The sequence below is a fragment of the Halichoerus grypus genome, chromosome 8, assembly GCF_964656455.1.
Source record: "Halichoerus grypus chromosome 8, mHalGry1.hap1.1, whole genome shotgun sequence".
In the NCBI taxonomy this organism is placed as follows: domain Eukaryota; kingdom Metazoa; phylum Chordata; class Mammalia; order Carnivora; family Phocidae; genus Halichoerus; species Halichoerus grypus.
In genome coordinates, this window is record NC_135719.1 from 30,958,267 (window position 1) to 30,976,955 (window position 18,689).

At 37.4% G+C, this 18,689-nt stretch overlaps 1 protein-coding gene across 1 annotated transcript in view; it reads left to right on the forward strand.

Annotated features, from left to right (window-relative positions):
• Positions 1 to 18,689, forward strand: part of LOC144382842 (uncharacterized) — a 121,845-nt gene that overhangs the window by 32,620 nt on the left and 70,536 nt on the right. The gene's annotated exons all lie outside the window — the stretch shown is intronic.

Genomic DNA, 18,689 nt, shown 5'->3' on the forward strand with positions numbered 1-18,689 from the left:
TAAAAGTAAAAAGGAAGCTAGATTCTATTTCCCCTAGAGCTGATGCTTTGCAGCACCCTATGATCAGTAGATTGGTATGAGCAAGTTGCCTGTGCTGGTCGTCTAGGGGACGGGCCTGTTTTGCTGATTCTCAGGTGGACTTGCCCTAGTGGAAATAAGCCTTCAGGGCACAGGGAAGCAGGACTCCTTGTAAGCAGCTCTGGACTCCACTAGGTGGCACTGTTTTGCTCCCTGAAGTCATTCAGCATTGACGGCAGTATGCATGTGGCTGCACCCTGCTTTCTAGCCCCAGAACTGAAAGTTTGAGCCCCCCACTCTTCAGGGAGCCCTCACAGAAGAGCAATCAATCACCCCTCTTGTGTCCCTGATTTCCATCAGATCCCTGTGTTCACTCTGCCTGTGTCTGAGCTTTTTTATCTCAGACTATGACTGAGTTTCAAACCTCCAAATTTAGGGACTCCCAGGGCATGGACCCATACTGATCCTCTGGGGGAGTGTCTTGCCGAGCTTTTGCTGATTGCCAGCTTATTCCAGGAAAGCAGTCACACGACCACACAGCAGTTCAGATTTCATGGCAAAACAGAACAGAAAGCTGACACCAAGACTCACTGTTCTCAGCCATCAACCCCTTTCCTATGCCTGTTGGCACCACCCATTCTTCTTGTGACCCAGGGGATCCTCAGACCACACTATCACTCCTGGGTCTCTGACCCACTTCACCACCTGAGCACCTTTAAGCCAGGCACATCTTCCATGGTAGCAGACTTCCAAAAGTTCAGATTTCATGCTTTGCTGCTTTTAATACTGAGTTATAGCCTTCATAAGCAGTACTCACTCCCCCCCCCACCGCAGTACCCAGTTATATCTCCCCCGAATCAACTCTCCACATCTCCTAGCTTCCAAAAGATGGCCGCTTTTCTACTTGTAGACTTGCAGTTTTTGTTCTCTCAGACCTCTGATTGATTTCTTTGGTGTTCAGAATGATTTGATAACTATCTAGCTATGTTTGAGTGACAAGACAAGTTGAGGGTCCCCCTACTCCTCACCACCTTAATTCCAATCCTGTGCAGAAACATTTTAGATTGATGTAGTATTTTGCTTTTGTTGCTTGTGCTTTTAGTGTTATATCCAAAAGAAATTATTGCCAAAACCAATATCAAGAAGCTTTTTCTCTGTTTCTTCTAGGAGTTTTATGGTTTCAGGTATTATGCTTAGCCCTTTAATCCATTTTGAGTTGATTTTTTAAGTGGTATAAGATAGGGGTTCAGTTTCATTCTTCTTCATTTGGTGGTCCAGTTTTCCTAGCACCGTTGATTGAAGAGACTATGCTTTCTCCATTGTATATTGTCACCACCCTTGTTGAATGTTTATATGAATGGGTTTATTTCTGAGTTCACTATTTTGGTCCATTAATCTATATATCTATTTTTATGCCACTGTACTATAATGCTTAAATTGCTGTAGCTTTGTAATACATTTTGAAATTGGGAAGTATGATGCCTCTAGTTTTATTCTCCTTTCTCAAGACTGCTTTGGCTAGTTGAAGTCTAAAATTCTTTGGGATAGTTTTTTCTGCTTCTGTGAAAACTGCCTGATGAAACTTGATAGGGATTGTGTGGAATCTGTAGATTATTTTAGGTAGTATGGGTATTTTAACAATATTAATTCTTCCAAAACAGGAACACAAGATATATTTATTTATGTCTTCTGCAGTTTTTTCATGGATGCCTTATAGTTTTTAGGGTATAGTTCTTTCAAATCCTTGGCTAAATTTATGTTTAAGTATTTTAATGTTTTTTATTTCACTAAAAATGAGATCACTGGGGTGCCTGAGTGGCTCAGTCAGTTAAGCATCTGGCTTTGGCTCAGGTCATGATCTCAGGGTCCTGGGATGGAGTCCCAAGTCTGGCTCCCTGCTTAGAAGGGAGTCTGCTTCTCCCTCTCCCTCAGCCCCTCACTCTGCGGGTGCCCCTTCTCCTTCCCTCATGCTCACTCTCCCTCTCTCTCTCAAATAAATAAAATCTTTTTTAAAATATGAAATTACTTCCTTAACTTCTCTTTCATATAATTTGTTGATATATATCAGTTCAACTGATTTTTGTATATTGATTTTGTATCCTGCAAATTTATTGAATTGTGTATTAGGTCTAACAGTTTTTTGGTGGAATCTTTAGGATTTTTCTATATTTAAAATCATATCATCTGCAAACAGAGATAATTTAACTTCCCATTAGTTGATTTGGATGCCTTTTATATAAATTTCTTCTCTCATTGCTCTGGCTAAAACTTCCAGATTGCTGGGTAATATGGTAGTTATATGTTTAATTTTTTAATCACTATCCAAAAAGTGTGCCAAAGTAGCTATATCATTTTCTATTCCCATCAACAATGAATGAGACGTCTTGATGTTATGCATGATTACCATCATTTAATATTTGGTATTGTCAGATTTTTAAAATTTTAGCTGTTTTAATATGTGTATAGCTAATATCTCATTGTGGTTTTAGTTACCATTTCCCTAATGACTAATAAGCACCTTTTCAAAAAAACATTTTATTTATTTATTTGACAGAGAGAGAGAAAGCATAAGCAGGGGGAACAGCAGGCAGAGAGAGAGAGAGAGAGAGAGAGGGAGAAGCAGGCTTCCTGCTGAGCAGGGAGCCCAATGTGGGACTCAATCCCAGGACCCTGGGATCATGACCTGAGCCGAAGACAGACACTTAACTGACTGAGCCACCCAGGAGTCCTAATGAGCATCTTTTAATGTGATTGTCATCTATATATCTACTTTGGTAAAGTATTCATTCAGATTATTTGTTCAATTTTGTTTTTTTGTTGTTTTTTTATAGTTTCAAATTTTTATTTAAATTCTAGTTAGTTAACATATAGTGTAATATTAGTTTCAGGACTAGAATTTAGTAATTCATAACTTACATACAACACCAGGTACTCATCCAAAGAAGTACCCTCCTAAATACCCATCATATATTTAGTCCATCCCCCAACAACATCCCCTCCAGCAAACCTGTTTGTTAAGAGTCTATTATGGATTGCCTCCCTTTGTTTTTATTTTCCCCTTCCTTTATGTTTATCTGTTTTGATTCTTAAATTTCACATATGAGTGAAACCATATGGTATTTGTCTTTCTCTGACTGACTTATTTCACTTAGCATAATACACACTAGCTCCATCCACATCATTGCAAATGACAAAATTTCATTCTTTTTGATGGCTAATATTCCATTTTATATATACATCTTCTTTATCCATTCATCAGTTGATGGACGTCTGGACTTTCCATTATTTGGCTGTTGTTGATAATCCTGCTATAAATATTGGGGTTCATGTGCCTCTTCAAATCAGTATTTTTGTATCCTTTGGGTAAATACTGAGAGGTGCAATTGGTGGGTCATAGGGTACTTCTATTTTTAACTTATTGAGGAATCTCCATACTGTTTTCGAGAGTAGGTGCACCAGTTTGCATTCCACCAAAAGTGTAAGAGGGTTCCCCATTCCCCACAACTTCACCAACACCTGTTCCTTCCTGTGTTAATTTTGGCAATTCTGACAGCTGTGAGGTGGTATCTCATTGTAGCTTTGATTTGTATTTCCCTGATGATCAGTGATTTGAGCATCTTTTCATGTGTCTGTTAGCCATTTGTATGTCTTCTTTGGAAAAATGTCTATTCATGTCTTCTACCCATTCCTTAACTGGATTATTTGTGTTTAGGGTGTTGAGTTTGATAAGTTCTTTATATATTTTGGAGACTAATCCTTTATCGGATATGTCATTTGCAAATATCTTCTCCCATTCTGTAGGCTGCCTTTTAGTTTTTTTTATTGTTCCCTTTGCTGTGCAGAAGTTTTTACCTTGATGAAGTCCCAATAGTTCATTTTTGCTTTTATTTCCCTTGCCTCTGGAGAGTATCTAGTAAGTAGTTGCTATGAATAATGTCAAAGAGGTTGCTGCCCATGTTCTCCTCTAGGATTTTGATGGTTTCCTATCTCACACTTATGTCTTTAATCCATTTTGAGTTTATTTCTGTGTATGGTGTAAAAACGTGGTCCATTTTCATTCTTCTGCATGTTGCTGTCCAGTTATCCCAACACCATTTGTTGAAGAAACTGTCTTTTATCCATTGGTTATTCTTTCCTGCTTTGTCAAAGATTACTTGACCATATAGTTGTGGGTCCATCTGGGTTTTCTATTCTGTATTGATCTGTCTCTTTATGTGCCAGTACCATAATGTCTTTATGACTACAGCTTTGTAATATAGCTTGAAATCCAGAATCATGATGCCTCCATTTCTGTTTTGTTTTTTCCAAGGTTTCTTTAGCATTTTGGAGTCTTTTGTGGTTCTATACACATTTTGGGATTGTTTATTCTAGCTCTGTGTAAACTGCTGGGGTTATTTTGATACGGGTTGCATTAACTGTGTAGATTGCTTTGGATAGTATAGACATTTTAACAATTATTTGTTCTTCCAATCATTGAGCATGCAATGTTTTTCTATTTCTCTGTGTCATCTTTAATTTCTTTCATATGTGTTCTACAGTTTTCAGAGTGCGGATTTTTACTTTTTTTTTTTTTTTTTAAATCTTTTACCTCTTACATTAGGTCTATCCCTAGGTGTCTTATGGTTTTGGTGCAATTGTAAATGGGATCGATTCCTTGATTTCTCTTTCTGCTGCTTCATTGTTGGTGTATATATGTACAACAAATTTCTGTATATTGATTTTGTATCTGGCAACTTTATTGAATTTGTGTATTCTAGAAATTTTTGGTGGAGTCTTTTGGCTTTTCTACATAGAGTATCATGTCGTCTGCAAATAGTGAAAGTTTGACTTCTTGCTTACAGATGTGGATGACTTTTATTTTTGTTGTTGTCTGATTGCTGAGGCTGACTTCCAGTATTATGTTAAATAACAATGGTGAGAGTGGACATCCCTGTCTTGATCCTGAGTAGGGGGGAAAGCTCTCAGTTTTTCCCAATTTAAGATTATATTAGCTGTAGGCTTTCCATATATGGCCTTTATGATATTGAAGTATGTCCCTGTATCCCTACTTTGTTGAGGGTTTTTATCAAGAAAGAATGCTGTATTTTGTCAAATGCTTTTTCTCCATCAATTGAGAGGATCATAAGGTTCTTATCCTTTCTTTTATAAATGTGGGCATCATGTTGATTGATTTGCAAATATTGAACCACTCTTGATGCCCAGAAATAAATCCTACTTCATCCCAGTGAATCATTCTTTCAGTGTACTGTTGCATTTGATTTTCTACTATCTTGTTGAAAACCTTTTCATCCATGTTCATCAAGGATATTTGTCTGTAATTCCCCCTTTTTAGTGGGGTCTTTGTTTAGTTTTGGAATCAAGGTAATGCTGGCTTCATAGGATATGTTTGGAAGTTTTCCTTCCATTTCTACTTTTTGGAACATTTTCAGAAGCATAGGTACAAACTCTTCTTTAAATGTCTGGTAGAATTCCCCTGGGAAGCCATCTGCCCTGGACTTTTGTTTGTTAGGAGATTTTTGATTACTGATTCAATTTCTTTGCTGGTTATGGGTTTGTTCAAATTTTCTATTTCTTCCTGTTTCAGTTTTGGTAGTTTTTATGTTTCTAGGAATTTATCCATTTCTTCCAGATTGCCCATTTTGTTGGAATATATTTTTTCCATACTATTCTCTTATAATCATTTATATTTCTGTGGTATTGGTTGTGATCTCTCCTCTCTCATTCATGATTTTACTTATTTAGGTCTTTCTCTTTTCTTTTTGATAAGTCTGGCTAGGTGTTTATCAATTTTATTAACCTTTTCAAAGAACCAACTCCTGCTTTCATTGATCTGTCCTATTGTTTTTTTTTCTTTCTATATCATTGATTTCTGCTCCATTCTTTATTATTTCCATTCTTCTGTTGGCTTTAGGCTTTGTTGGTTTTTCTTTTTCTAGCTCCTTTATGTGTAAGGTTAGGTTGTGTACTTGAGATTTTTCATTCTTCATGAGGTAGGCCTGTATTGCTAGATATTTCCCTCCTTTGACCACTTTTGCTGCGTCCCAAAGGTTTTGGACTGTCGTGTTTTCATTTTCATTTGCTTCCATTTTTTTTTTTTTTAATTTCATCTCTAATTTCCTGGTTAACCCATTCATTCTTTAGTAAGATATTCTTTGACCTCCATGTATTTTTGGTCTTTCCAAATTTTTCTTGTGTTGACTTCAAATTTCATAGCAGTGTGGTCAGAAAAAAATGCATCGTATGATCTCAATCTTTTTGTACTGGTTGAGTCCTGATTTGTGACTTGTGACCCAGTATGTGATCTATTCTGGAGACTATTCCATGTGCACTCAAAAAAGATATGTATTCTGGTGCTTTAGGATTAAATGTTCTGAATATATCTGTTAAGTCCATCTGATGCAGTGTGTCATTCAAAGTCCTTGTTTCCTTGTTGATCTTCTGATTACATCATCTGTTACTTGCTGTGAGTGGGATGTTAAAGTCCTTACTATTATTGTATTATTATCATTGAGTTTCTTTATGTTTTTCATTAATTGATTTATATATTTGGGTGCTACCAAGTTGGGGGCATAAATATTTACAATTGTTAGATTTCTTGTTGGATAGACTCCTTTATTATGATATAGTAACATTTTTCATCTCTTTTTACAGCCTAAATCTAGTTTGTCTGATATAAGTATGGCTACTTCAGCTTTCTTTTGATGTCCATTAGAATGATAGATGGTTCTCCATCCCTTCACTTTCAATCTGTAGGTATCTTCAGGTCTAAAATGACTCCATTGTAGACAGCATATACATGGGTCTTGTTTTGTTTTGTTTTGTTTTGTTTTTTAATCCATTCTGACACCTTATGTTTTTTGATTGGAGCATTTGGTCCATTTGGTCCATTTACATTCAGAGTGTTTATTGATAGATATGAATTCAGTGCCATTATATTACCTGTAAAGTCATTGTTTCTGGAGATTTTCTTTTCCTTTCTAGTCTGTTGCTTTTGTTCTTTCTTTCCCTTTCAGAAGGTCCCCTTTTGTATTTCTTGTAGGGCTGGTAGTGGTCACTAAATTTAGTGTTTGTTTGTCTTGGAAACTTTGTTTTTCTTCTACTCTGAATGACAGCCTTGCTGGATAAAATATTCTTGGCTGCATATTTTCCCCATTCAGCATATTGAATATATCATGTTAATCCCTTCTTGCCTGTCATGTTTCTGTGGATAGATCTGCTGCTAATCTTATTTGTCTTCCCTTGTAAGTTATTTTCTTATTTTTTCAATCCTTTTTATTATTTATTTATTTTTATTATTTATTTATTTATTTTCTTATATATTTATTATTTTTAAATTTTTATTTTTATATGTACTTTATATATTATCTTTTATTTCCTTTCATTATACTTTATTCTATGTTATAAAATTTATTATTTATTTATTATAAATAATAGGGAAACTAGATCCCAAATTTCTTTCTTTCTTATTTTGGAATCTAGTTTCTGTTAACAAGCAGACCAAAACACACCCATGACCTAGGTTTTTTGTTTGTTTGTTTTGTTGTTGTTGTGTTTTTCTTTTTCTTTCTTCTTTTCTTTCCTGGCAAAAATGACAAGTCAGAGAAAGTCACCCCAAAAGAAAGAACAGGAGGTAGTATTCACAGCCAGAGATTTAATCAATACAGATATAAGCAAGATGTCTGAAACTGTAATGGGTCAACCAGGAAATTATAGAAGAATTTAAAAAATTCTAGGAAACAAATGAAAATGAAAAGAAAACTGTTCAAAACCTTTGAGATACAACAAAGGCAGTTGATTTTTGAGGGAAGTTCATAGCAGTACAAACCTTTCTCAAAAAATTAGAAAAGTCTCAAATAAACAAGCTAACCTTAAACCTAAAGGAGCTGGAAAGAACATCAAATAAAACCTAGCAGAAATCAATGAAATGGAAACCAGAAAAACAGTAGAACAGATCAAAGAAACAAGAAGCTGGTTCTTTGAAAGAATTAATAAGATCGATAAACCCCTAGCCAGACTTACCAGAAAGAAAAGAGAAAGGACCCAAACTGGGGCGCCTGGGTGGCTCAGTTGGTTAAGCGACTGCCTTCGGCTCAGGTCATGATCCTGGAGTCCCGGGATCGAGTCCCGCATCAGGCTCCCTGCTGAACAGGGAGCCTGCTTCTCCCTCTGACCCTCCTCCCTCTCATGCTCTCTCTACCTCATTCTCTCTCTCAAATAAATAAATAAAATCTTAAAAAAAAAAAAGGACCCAAACTAATAAAATCATAAATGAAAGAGGAGAGATCACGACCAACACCAAAGAAATACAAACAATTTTAAAAACATATTACAAACAACAATATGCCAACATATTAGGCAATCTGGAAGAAATGGATGCATTCCTAGAAACATATAAACTACCAAAACTGAAACAGTAAGAAATAGAAAACCCTAACAGACCCATAACCAGCAGAAAAATTGAATCACTAATCAAAAATCTCCCAAGAGTCCAGGACCAGATAGCCTCCCAGGGAGACTCTACCAAACATTTATGTTTTAATTAAGTTCAATTAGCCAACATTAAAGAGGAATTAATACCTATTGTTCTAAAGCTGTTTCGAAAAAAAGAAATGGAAAGAAAACTTCCAAACTCATTCTATGAGATCACCCTTACCTAGATCTCAAAACCAGACAGAGACCCCAACAAAAAAGGAAAATTACAGACCAATATCCCTGATGAATGTGGATGCCAAAATTCTCACCAAGATACTAGCTAATACAATCCAAGAGTACATTAAAAGGATTATTCACCACAACCAAGTGGGATTTATTCCTGGGCAGCAAGGGTGGTTCAACATTTGCAAATCGATCACTTGATACATCACATTAACAAAAGAAAGGACAAGAACCATATGACCCTCTCAATAGATGCAGAAAAAGCATTTGACAAAATACAACATCCTTTTCTGATGAAAACTCTCTGCAGTGTAGGGATAGAGGGAACATAACTCAGTAACATAAAAGCCATACACAAAAAGCCCACAGCAAATATCCTCAATGCAGAAAAACAGAGCTTTTCCCCTAAGGTCAGGAACACGGACAGAGATGTCCACCCTCACCATTTTTGTTCAACATAGTAGTGGAAGTCCTGGCCTCAGCAATCAAAAAAAAATACAAAAGAAAACAATGGCATCTAAATCAGCAAAGAGGAAGTCAAACTTTCACTCTTCACAGATGACACAATACACTATCTAGAAAACTCAAAAGACTCCACCAAAAAAATTGCTACAACTGCTACAGGAATTCAGCAAGGTGGAAGAATATAAAAACAAATCACAGAAGTCTGTTGCATTTTTAAACACTAAAAATGAAGCAGCAGAAAGAGAAATAAAGGAATTGATCCCATTTACAGTTGCACCAAAAACCATAAGATACCTAGGAATAAACCTAACCTAAGTGGTAAAAGATTTGTACTCTGAAAACTATACAAGAGTTATGAAAGACATGGAGGAAGACACAAAGAGATGGAAAAACATTCCATGCACATGGATTTGTGCAACCCAGAGCAATCTATACATTCAATGCAATCCCTATCATAATAACCAACAACATTTTTCATAGACCTGGAACAAATAATCCTAAAATTTGTATGGAACCTGAAAAGACCCCAAATAGCCAAAAGAATTTGAAAAAAAGAAAACCAAAGCTGGTTTGTTTTCCACAGTTCTGGACTTCAAGCTGAATTACAAAGCTGTAATCATCAAGACAGTTGGTACTAGCACAAAAACAGACACATATCTTCTCCCATTCCGTAGGTTGCCTCTTACTTTTGTGGACTGTTTCCTTTACTGTGCAGAAGCTTTTTATCTTGACGAAATCCCAGTAGTTCATTTTTGCTTTTGTTTCCCTTGCATTTTTTTATTTTATTTTCTTCTAAATTTTATTTTTTTTATTATGTTCAGTTAGCCAACATATTGTACATCATTAGTTTTTGATGTAGTGTTCAACGATTCATTAGTTGTATATTATAACACCCAGTGCTCATCACAACACATGCCCTCCTTAATACCCATCATCTGGTTACCGCATTCTCCAACCCCCTCCCTTCTCTAGCCCTCACTTTGTTTCCCAGAATCCAGAGTCTCTCATGGTTTGTCTCCCTCCTTTCCCCTGTGGTCCTCTGCACTATTCCTTATGTTCCACATATGAGTGAAACCATATGATAATTGTCTTTCTCTGCTTGACTTATTTCACTTGGCATAATCCCCTCCAGTTCCATCATGTTGAGGCAAATGGTAAAAATTCATCCTTTCTGATGGCTGACTAATATTCCATTGTGTATATGACCCACATCTTTATCCATTCATCTGTGAAAGACATCTGGGCTCCTTCCACAGTTTGGCTATTGTGGACATTGCTGCTATGAACATTGGGGTGCATGTGCCCCTTCTTTTCAATACGTCTGTATCTTTGGGATAAATGCCTAGAGTACATTACTGGGTTATAGGGTAGCTCTATTTTTAACGTTTTGAGGAACCTCCATACTGTTTTCCAGAGTGGCTGTACCAGCTTGCATTCCCACCAACAGTGTAACAGGGTACCCCTTTCACCACATCATCACCAACATTTGCTGTTTCCTGTCTTATTATATTTGCCATTCTGACTGGTGTAAGGTGGTATCTCATTGTGGTTATGATTTGTATTACTCTGACGACTATTGATGTTGAACATTTTTTCATGTGTCTGTTAGCCATTTGTATATCTACTTTAGAGAAGTGTCCGTTCATGTCTTCTGCCCATTTCTTGACTGGATTATTTGTTTTTTGGGTGTTGAGTTTGAGAAGTTCTTTGTAGATCTTGGACACCAGCCCTTTATCCGATATGTCATTTGCAAATATCCCATTCCATGGGTTGCCTCTTAGTTTTGTTGACTGTTTCCTTTATCTTGATCAAGTCCCAAAAGTTCATTTTTGGCTTTGATTCTCTTGCCTGTAGAGACGTATCTTGAAAGAAGTTGCTGTGGCCCATGTCGAAGAGGTTATTGCCTATGTTCTCCTCTAGGATTTTGATGGATTCCTATCTCACATTTAGATCTTTCATTCACTTTGAGTTTATCTTTGTGTATGGTGTAAGAGAATGGTCCAGTTTCATTCTTCTGCATGTCGCTGTCCAGTTTTCCCAGCATCATTTATTGAAGAGACTATCTTTTTTCCATTGGGTGTTCTTTCCTGCTCTGTCGAAGATTAGTTGACCATAGAGTTGAGGGTCTATTTCTGGGCTCTCTATTCTGTTCCACTGATGTATGTGTCTGTTTTTGTGCCAGTACCATTCTGTCTTGATGATCACAATTTTCTAATATAGCTTGAAGTCAGGTATTGTGATGCCCCCCATTTTGGTTTTCTTTTTCAACATTTTTCTGGCTATTTAGGGTCTTTTCTGGTTCTATACAAATTTTAAGATTATTTGTTTCAACTCTGTGAGATATTTGCAAATGACATATCAGATAAAGGGCTGGTATCCAATATCTATAAAGAACCATTGAACATTACATCAAAAACTAATGATGTACTGTATGTTGGCTAATTGAATTTAACTTTTAAAAAAGCTTCTCAAACTCAACACCCAAAAAACAAATAATAAATGGGAAGAATATGAGACTCGTGACCCTGGGAAACAAACTGAGGGCTGCAGAAAAGAAGGTGGGTGGGGCGATGGGGTAACTGGGTGATGGGAATTAAAGAGGGCACATGATATGTTGAGCACTGGGTATTATATTCAACTAAAGAATCGTTGAACATTATATCAAAAACTAATGATGTACTATACCTTGGCTAATTGAATTTAAATAAAAAACAAAGAAAAAAGAAATGGATGTAAGACATGAACAGACATTTCTCAAAAGAAGACATACAAATGGCCATCAGACACATGAAAAAATGCTCCACATCCCTTGGTATCAGGGAAATCCAAATCAAAGCCACAATGAGATACCACTTCACACCATACAGAATGGCTTAAAGTAACAACTCAGGAAACAACAGATGTTGGTGAGGATGCAGAGAAAGGGAAACTCTCTCACACTGTTGGTGGGAATGTAAACTGGTACAGTCACTTTGGAGGTTCCTCAAAAATTTAAAAATAGAGGTATCCTACAACCCAGCAATTGCACTACTAGGTATTTATCCAAAGGATACAAACATAATGATTCGAAGGGGCACATGCAGCCCAAAGTTTATTAGCAGCTATGTCCACAACACCTAAAATATGGAAAGAGCCCAGGTGTCCATGGACAGATACACACACACACACACACACACACACACACACACACACACACACACACTGGAATATTACTCAGATATCACAAAGAATGAAATCTTGCCATTTGCAATGACGTGGATGGAACTAGAGGGTATTATGCTAAGTGAAATAAGTCAGTTAGGGGAAGACAAATACTATATGATTTCATTCATATGTGAAATTTAAGAAACAAAACAGATGAACATAGGGGAAGGGAAGGAAAAATAATATAAGATATAAACAGAGAGGGAGGCAAACGATAAGAGACTATTAACTGTAGGAAACAAACTGTGGGTTGCTGGGAGGGAGGTCGGGGGGTAGATAGGATAATTCGGTGATCAGCATTAAGGAAGGCACTTGATGTAATGAGCACTGGGTGTATATGCAACTGATGAACACTAAACTCTACCCCTGAAACTAATAATACTTTACATGTTAACTAAATTGAATTCAAATATTAAAATGTTAAAAAAAAAAAAAAAAACTCCAAATTTTAGGGACCTGGCGTGGTGCAGATCTTCTGGGATAGATTCTCATTCTGCTGGGGCTGGTGCTCATTTTCCCCAGAAAGGCAGTCTCATAAACACGTACCACACCTTGGAGTTTAGAGTAAAGCACAACAAAAAGCCAGCTTCCAGGTTAGCTTTCCTCAGCAGGTGGCTCTGCCCCTATGCTAATGACTGTGGCAGCACTCTGGTGCCCACCAGCTCTTTTGTCCCCTGAGAGGCCATGCCATATCTCCCACATGCACTCCAGGAAGGGGAACTGTCTCTCCCAGTGCGTCCCAGGGGATCCTCAGACCATGTTGTCTGTTCCAAGGCCTCTGTTTCTCTTTTCCACAGAAGAACCACTATGCCCACTGGGCTCCATGCCAGCCACTGCATGGACTTCTAACACTTCAGTCTTTGAGCTCCACTGATTGCAAAACTCACAATAATCAGCCCTTCTTATTTTCCCAGTCAGTGGTTTGGGGAAGTGTTTTTCTTGCACAATCCTTTGTGCAGTGCTCTCCCTCTACCTCTTTCTCTTTTTCTCTCCTCTCTCTGTGATCAGGGCTCCCCCTTCCCTGCAGCACCTGTGATTCTTTTCTGCCCCAAATCACATCTCCGCACCTCCTATCTTCTACAATGTGGACTCTTTTATCCTTCTAGTTCTGCAGTTTGTTCTCGCAGTCCTCAGATTGATTTCTTGGGTGATCAGAATGATTTGATATTAATCTAGCTGTGTTTGAGGGACAAAGCCAGCATAGGGTGCCCCTACTACTCCACCATTTTAACTCCTGTTGGGATCAGCCATTATTTCTTAAAATAAAATTTCTGTCCTTTTTTCTCTCTTTTCTACTGCTGGGACTCCTATTATGCATATATTGGGTCACTTAATGGAGTCTGCTATTTACTGAATGCTTGTGTTTTGTCAAAATGTATACTTTAAAATACTAACCACCAATATGATGCTTTAGAATATGGGACCTTTGAGAGGTTATTAAGTGATGAGGGTGGAGTCCTCATGAATCTGATTAATACCCTTATAAAAGTGGCCCTAGAAATATCCTTTATCCTTTCTGCCATATGAGGTTATAGTAAGAAATGGCAATCAATGAGAAAGTGGACCTTTGCCAAACACTGAATCCACTGGTGTTAGGACTTTGGACTTTCCAGATCCCTGAAATGCATGAAAAATTTTTCTGCTGTTTATAAGCTACCCAGGCTATTGTGTTTTTGTTATAGAAGCCCAAACAGACAAAGACATAAAATAGGTATTGAGATACTAAGATGCTGCTGTAAATAAATACCTAAAAGTGTGAAAGCATCTTTGGAACTGGGTAATGGTAGATGATGGAAGAGTTTTGAGGTCCATGCTAAAAAAGGCCTACATTGCCATGAAGAGACTGTTAAGTGTAATTCTGGTGAATGCCTGGAATGAAAATAGAACTATAAGGAAGCCTCAAAATTCTTAAAGACTACTTAAGTAATCTGAATAGAATGTTGGTAGAAATATTGACATCAAGGTTATTCTGATAATGTCTCAGACATAATGGGGAACATGTTATTGGAAACTGGAGGAATATCCATTCTTGTTATAAAGTGGTAAAGCATTTGGCTGAATTCTGTTCATATCCTTGTGTTTTATGGAAGGTAGAATCTGCAAGTGACAAAATTGGACATTTGGCTGAGGAAACATCTAAGGAAAGCACTGAGCTTTCAGCTTGGCTCCTCTTGACTGTTAAATGCAAGAAGAAATAAATAACTTAAAGATGAAATTGTTAATCAGAAAGGAAGGAGATCCTAAGAATTTAGAATATTTTTAGCTGCCCACATTGGAAAAAATGAGAAAGCCTGCTTGGGAAAGAATACAAAGATTATGGTCAAATGCGATAAAGAAATTAGTATGTAACTGATAACTGAACAGAAGCTAGGAACCATTCATCAAGACAATGGGGTTATTAGTCAGCCACATGAACAGAGCCAAGGTCTATTGTCCAAGACAATGGAAGAATGACCATGAAGACATATCAGAGATTATCAAAGCTACCTCTCCCAGAGGGCAAGGACCTGGGTGCAGAATATTTTCAAAGGCTCTTCCACTGCCTGGCACTACCTTTAATCAGAGATTCTGTTCCTGCACTATCACTGCATTCCTCAGCTTCCCCAGATGTGGCCCCAGTGGACCCCAGTGCTATATACAACCCCAAATATTTAGAGCTTCTAGCATGTAATTCCAACCTATGACAGCCACAGGCACATTGCTCCAACCCATTAGGGCTCTGGCATGGATTGTACCCAGCAAAGCCATGGGAACAGAGTTGCTCAATGCCATGGGGGCACTCCACCCAGAGCCTTTGGAACCCAATCCCTGTGCCATTATGTCTGGAAAGAGTGACGGCATTAATAGGATGTATCAAGTTGATTGACTTGTGAATGTTGAACCACACTTGCAGCCCAGGAATAAATCCCACCTGGACGTAGTGAATAATCCTTTTAATGTACTTTTGGATCCTATTGGTTATTATTGTGGCGAGAATTTTGGCATCCATATTCTGCAGGGATATTGGTCTGTAGTTCTCCTTTATGGTGGGGTCTATTGTGGTTTTGGGATCAAGGTAATGCTGGCCTCATAAAACAAGTTTGGGAGTTATCCTTCCATTTCTATTTTTTGAGACAGCTTCAGATGAATAGGTATTATTTCTTCTTTAAATGTTTGGTAGAATTCCCCTGGGAAGCCATCTGGTCCTAGACTCTTTTGTCCAGAGATTTTTGATTACTGCTTCAATTTCCTTGCTGGGTATGGGTCTGTTCAGAACTTCTATTTCTTACTGTTTCAGTTTTGGTAGTTTATATGTTTCCAGGAATGCATCCATTTCTTTCAGATTGCCTAATTTGTTGGCATATAGTCGCTCATAATATGTTCTTAAAATTGTTTGTATTTCTTTGGTATTGGTCGTGATCTCTCCTCTTTCAATCATGATTTTATTGATTTGGGTCCTTTTTCTTTTAAAGTCTGTCTAGGGGTTTATCAATCCTATTAATTCTTTCAAAGAACAAGCTTCTTTTTTCATTGATCTGTTCTACTGTTTTTTTTTATTATTTCTATTTCATTGATTTCTGCTCTAATCTTTATTATTTTTCTTCTTCTGCTTGGCTTAGGCTTTATTTGCTGTTCTTTCTCCAGGTCATTTAGGTGTAAGGTAAGCTTGTGTATTTGAGACATTTCTAATTTTTTGATAGAGACATGTATTGCTATGTACTTCCCTCTTAGGACCTCCAATGCTATATCCCAAAGATTTTGGACAGTTGTGTTTTCATTTTCATTTGTTTCCATGATTTTTTTTGATAGAAACTCTATTTTTAATTGCCATTCAAATCCATTCACAGGTAAGTGACCAAAACAAATTGTGGCATATCCAGCTCATGGAATACTACTTGGTTTAGCAGGGTAATCTCTTCACACACATAACAAAATGGGTAAAGATTTTATTTTTTGCTCAGATAATTATTCTGAGCAAAAAAACATCAAAGCAAAATAATGTACATAGCATATGATTTAAAATATAAAACCTTAGGAATTGGAAATAATTCTATTGTAACAGAAAGCCAATCAGTGGTTTCCTGAGGTGGGAGTGTGAGGGAGGAATTGCCAGGAGCACAAGCAAACTTTTCGGGGTGATAGATATATCCACTATCTGGGTGATGCATATATATGTTCAAATGTACTAAACTTTAGACTTTAATTATATACATTTTCTTGCATGTAAATTATATCTCAATATACCTGTTGAAACAGTTTAAATTACAAAAACAAAAACTTACATACCCTGAAATTCAAAAAGTGTTTTTTATATTTTCCAAAAAGTTCAACCGTATGTTTTTGCAAGCCTAAAGTAGGCACTGATTTATTTCTTTGGATACGAAAATGAATTTATCTATCTTTATCTTTCTTTTTTATTATTTTTTAAATTTTTTTATTGTTATGTTAATCACCATACATTACATCATTAGTTTTTGATGTAGTGTTCCATGATTCATTGTTTGTGCATAACACCCAGTGCTCCATGCAGAACGTGCCCTCTTTAACACCCATCACCAGGCTAACCCATCCTCCCACCCCCCTCCCCTCCAGAACCCTCAGTTTGTTTTTCAGAGTCCATCGTCTCTCATGGTTCATCTACCCTCCGATTTCCCCCCTTCATTCTTCCCCTCCTGCTATCTTCTTTATCTTTCTATTTCTTTTCTTACATATATTACATTATTGGTTCTGGAGGTACAGATCTGTGATTCAACAATCTTGCACAATTCACAGTGCTCACCATAGCACATACACTCCCCAATGTCTATCACCCAGCCACCCCATCCCTCCACCCCACCTCCCACTCCAGCAACCCTGTTTGTTTCCTGAGTTTAAGAATTCCTCATATCAGTGCGGTCATATGATACATGTCTTTCTCTGATTGACTTATTTCGCTCAGCATAATACCCTCCAGTTCCATCCACGTCGTTGCAAATGGCAAGATTTCATTCATTTTGATGGCTGCAGAATATTCCATTGTATATATATATCACTTCTTCTGTATCCATTCATCTACCGATGGACATCTTGGCTCTTTCCACAGTTTGGCTATTGTGGACATTCCTGCTATAAACATTGGGGTGCATGTACCCGTTTGGATCCCTACATTTGTATCTTTGGGGTAAATACCCAATAGTGCAATTGCTGAATCTATGGTAGTTCTATTTTCAACTTTTTGAGGAACCTCCATACTGTTTTCCAGAGTGGTTGCACCAGCTTGCATTCCCACCAACAGTGTAGGAGGGTTCCCCTTTCTCCGCATCCCCGCCAACATCTGTCATTTCCTGACTTGTTAATTTTAGCCATTCTGACTGGTGTGAGGTGGTTTCTCATTGAAGTTTTGATTTGGATTTCCCTGATGCCGAGCGATGTTGAGCACTTTTTCATGTGTCTGTTGGCCGTTTGGATGTCTTCTTTGGAAAAATGTCTGTTCATGTCTTCTGCCCATTTCTTGATTGGATTCTTTGTTCTTTGGGTGTTGAGTTTCATAAGTTCTTTATAGATTTTGGATACTAGCCCCTTATGTGATATGTCATTTGCAAATATCTGCTCCCATTCTGTCGGTTGTCCTTTGGTTCTCTTGACTGTTTCTTTTGCTGTGCAAAAGCTTTTTATCTTGATGAAGTCCCAATAGTTCATTTTTGCACTTGCTTCCCTTGCCTTTGGCAATGTTTCTAGGAAGAAGTTGCTGCGGCTGAGGTCGAAGAGGTTGCTGCCTGTGTTCTCCTTTAGGATTTTGATGGACTCCTGTCTCACATTTAGGTCTTTCAACCATTTGGAGACTATTTTTGTGTGTGGTGTAAGGAAATGGTCCAATTTCATTCTTCTGCATGTGGCTGTCCAATTTTCCCAACACCATTTGTTGAAGAGACTGTCTTATTTCCATTGGACATTCTTTCCTGCTTTGTTAAAGATTAGTTGACCATAGAGTTGAGGGTCCATTTCTGGGCTCTCTATTCTGTTCCATTGATCTATGTGTCTGTTTTTGTGCCAGTACCATACTGTCTTGATAATGACAGCTCTGTAATACAGCTGGAAGTCCGGAATTGTGATGCCACCCGCTTTGCTTTTCTATTTCAACATTCCTCTGGCTATTCAGGGTCTTTTCTCATTCCATACAAATTTTAGGATTATTTGTTCCATTTCTTTGAAAAAAGTGGATGGTATTTTGATGGGGATTGCATTGGATGTGTAGATTGCTCTAGGTACCATTGACATCTTCACAATATTTGTTCTTCCAATCCATGAGCATGGAACATTTTTCCATTTCTTTGTGTCTTCCTCAATTTCTTTCATGAGTATTTTATAGTTTTCTGAGTACAGATCCT